The sequence below is a fragment of the Lactuca virosa genome, chromosome 1 (genome assembly GCF_052849685.1).
Source record: "Lactuca virosa cultivar CGN04683 chromosome 1, Lactuca_virosa_CGN04683_v6, whole genome shotgun sequence".
Taxonomy (NCBI): domain Eukaryota; kingdom Viridiplantae; phylum Streptophyta; class Magnoliopsida; order Asterales; family Asteraceae; genus Lactuca; species Lactuca virosa.
Genome location: NC_136426.1, coordinates 246,001,267 through 246,005,089, shown reverse-complemented (window position 1 = coordinate 246,005,089; position 3,823 = coordinate 246,001,267). Strand labels below are relative to the sequence as shown.

General features: G+C 40.5%; 1 non-coding gene across 1 annotated transcript; it reads left to right on the top strand.

The window, feature by feature from the left end:
* Nucleotides 1-3,275: 3,275 nt before the first annotated feature.
* LOC145151643 (small nucleolar RNA R71) lies at nt 3,276-3,382 on the top strand. Its single transcript, XR_013732206.1, has one exon. It is a non-coding gene; the product is annotated as a small nucleolar RNA R71 (small nucleolar RNA).
* The last annotated feature ends 441 nt before the right edge of the window (nt 3,383-3,823 follow it).

The window sequence follows — 3,823 nt, the reverse complement described above, 5'->3', positions numbered from 1 at the left end:
ACCAAAGAAATTATGCCAGCCCTTGCACGTGAATGAAAATCCGTTTCCCAAAAATATCTTTGTAAGAAACGGAGACAATCGATCAAAGATTCTAACCTCCCTCTATCTTTCCCAATGAATTGTAGGGGCGAGAGCAAATTCCCTCTTGTACAACCACCCTAGCCTGTTGTTGCTACGCGTCAAAACATCTCGTGGCATGGTTGTTGGGAAAACGTAGAATGGCTGCAAACTTGCCACCCCTGTCGGAACTTCTCTTCTGGGAGCCATTGCTACAAAAATAAACATAAAACAAAACCAACAAAAACATCCCAAAAGATTAGTATTAAACAGAATCAGAAATTGAGAGTGTCCAGGATTCACGTCGTGAATCTCTAAGAAGTCACATCGTGAGTTCGTAATCAAAAGTCAGAATCGGTCCATTCAGCGTGCATATCGTGCAAATTTAATGTTTAGGGTTTTATGCTAGAACAATTTCAAACTCATTTCAGGCGCATGCAGCAAAATCTTCACACATTAAGGGTATTGATTTTGATATTCAAATAAAATGCAAACCCTACCCCCTAAATCTAACAATTAAATCAACAATAAACAATGTAAAGAAGACTAATTTACCTAGATTGAAGGATTACGTAAACACAAGAAGAATAAGGGGTAGTGGTCGGCCGCAATCAGAACAAGGGGGACCAGGAACCGTTCTTACTTCGTGGGAATTAAGAAATGAGTTAGGTCAAAGTGTTTCTTGTCCCTTATCTGCGGTCCCGATATGTTTTCAAAATTTACGTCGTGAATCCTAAAGATTCACGTCGTGAATCCGTGCTGGGCTCTATAGTTGGTCCATTTTATTAATCATCAAGTGGACTTAATTGGTTATTGGTCTAACAGAATTTGGCTTCTAAATGGGCTATGAAGACATGTTGGGCTAACGAAATTATCATACTAAAGTATCTCGTATTCCATATTTTTCTGGACTCACGTCGTGATCCATAAGTGTTCACGGTGTGAGTGCGGTCTGGTCAGATTATTTTCAGTGAAATCTATCTTCATGTTTACTTAAAACCATGATTAATTACTACTTAATTCAGGGACCTCACACTAAGTGTTTTATTATGCAGAAAAAGTTGTAGATTATATGAATGATTTTCCTAGAAATGCAAAAACAAACTAAAAAGAAAAGAAAATTCAAAAAAAACTCGGGTTGCCTCCCGAGAAGCGCTTCTTTTTCATTGAGTCGTGAGCTGGACTCCGTGCGTCCTACGTTGAATCTTCAGATGAGTCCATCACCAACTGAATTTTCTGCTCCTTCCAAAGCATTTTGTATGCTTGAACACGTCGAATGTACGCCTTTCTCCAATTTTCCTTTTTAGCCTTCGCCTCTTCTATATCAAGCTTCCTTTTGGTCCCTTTTATTTCTAATATTTCTTTATTCTTCATTAGCTCAATAGGAACCTTCTCTTCTTTCACCACTGGAATCGTTTCCTTTGAGATAACCTCGTCTTCATCAATCGACAAATCAACTCTTTCCTCACTTATCAAAGTTGTTGGTCTTGTGTAGGTAATGACTTCAACGAAGAACGGGACGGATGCTCTTGGTTTGGTGCATTTTACTTGATGAATTGTCTTGATTTCTTCCTCCATTAGCTTCTCCAATTCTTCAAGATCATTATCTTCATCCATATTGAACACCTCACATTTTACATCTTCTCCTTGAAAACCTTCTTGTATTCCAAATGTCTCCTCATCATCACCAACCCTCAATGTAAGCTTCGATTCACGAACATCAACTAAAGCTCTAGCAGTATTAAGTAGAGGGCGACCAAGAATAATTGGGACGTTCACATCCTCCTTCATATCCATAATCACAAAGTCAACTGGGAAAACAAATTTCCCAATTTTAACAAGGATGTCTTCTACAATTCCCCTCGGGCGAGTCGCCGAACGATTAGCCATGTGGATAGTCATCTTTGTACCCTTCATTTTCTGAATATTCAGCTTTTGCTAAAATGAATATGGCATTAAATTTATGCTAGCCCCAGTATCGGCTAAAGAATAAGTCTTCAAGTTGTTACCAAACTCACATGGATGAGTGAGACGTCCAGGATCTCCCATCTTCTTAGGTATGTCTCCCAATACCACTCTTGAACTTTGCTCACTAAGAATTACTTTAGAGTTCTTCTTTAAATGTTGATGAGTGTCCATAAGGTCTTGTAGGAACTTCGCGTATTCTAGAATCTCGAGAGTGAATCGATAAAAGGGGTATTAATAGGAATACCCTTTATTTGCTGAATAAATTCTAGATGTTTCCTTTCCAGTGGACTAAGATGTGCTCGCGACGGAAACGGCAAAGGCGGTCGGTAAGCCGGAACGGAATCTAAATTTTTCTGTTCAGACCTAGCCAACGACGTAAGCATAGCGGGCTCACGACGTGAGTCTGGTAGTTCATCAACATTTTTATTTTCGAGCTTCGTCTTCTTTGGCCTTGGTCCGGATGGCTTTGGCTCCACTTCTAGGGCTTCCAAAAACTCAGAGATTGCTTCTCATTCACCAAAGTTGTAAGTTGCCCAAGTTGAGCTTCAAGATTATTGATGTAGGCTTGTTGATTTCTCAGTGAGTTTTGCTGGTCAATCATCATGGCTTGATGATTTGTCATCAAGGTCTGCTTTTCTTTCATCATTGTTCTTTGATCCTTCAATGCTACATTAGTATCATCATGTCTTTTCTATGAAGCTTCCATGAATCGAACTAATATGGTTTCCAGATCAGCTTTCTTCTCAGCTGGTGGTTGCTCCTTTTGGTAAAAACCCCGGCCAGTCTGCTTGTATTTTTCCTCCTTCTGTTTCTTGTACTCATCATAAGGCAGCCAGTCCTTCTTTGGCCTCCTCCAATCTTCATCATACTTGTCCGCACTTGAGTAGCAAACTTGAGCCTTCTTGTTCACATAATCATCCAAATGGAAATCCTTAGTTTAGTGTGACCCACTGCATTTCTCACATCCAACTCTTATTGCATGAATTGATTGGTCCATTTGGCTCAATCTCCGGTCCATAGTATTGAGCATTGCCATCATAGCAGCCATCTCTTCAGAATGTGCACCCCTACTGCCTTTTGCTCCATCATGTCTTGGGCTGTGGTAATCACGAGAGTGTCTTGCGAATTCTTCAACTAACTCCTTGACCTCCCTTGGATTCTTATTTGTCAATGGCCCTTGAGAATCAAGGAGTTGCCTTGTCATAACATTGACCCCATCATAGAAAATAGACATCTCTTGTTGGATGTTTAGGTCATGTTGAGGACAATTCCTTAGCAATCCTTTGTAACGCTCCCATGTCTCGTATAATGACTCCCCTGGTTGTTGCTCAAAGTTGGCTATTGCCTTCTTGAGTTTAGCTATCTTGGAAGGTGGGCAAAACTGATCTAGAAATTGCTCACGCATTTGAGCCCATGTAGTGATTGTACCAGGAGGAAGTACTTTCAACCAGTCTTTTGCAGCTCCTTTGAAAGTGATTGGTAGCATCCTTAACAAGACAGTATCGCTATTGACATTTGGGACATTGAAATAATCTGCAATCATTCACTTCATCTAGATGCTTAAAACCATCCTCATGATCTTTCCCATAGAATGGTATATCCTTAAGTGTAGTAAGGATGTGTCCCTTCAGCTCGAATGTGGCAGTGGCAGGAATTGCGGGTTGTACCAAACCCGGACCAACATCATCTCTAATACGCTTCTTGTAAGCTCCCATGGACATCTCGTCAATATTTGCCATTTCGTTGCTTGGCTCGTCTTCGGGTTCGGTCGTACTAGTCTAAATTCGTTTTCGAACTC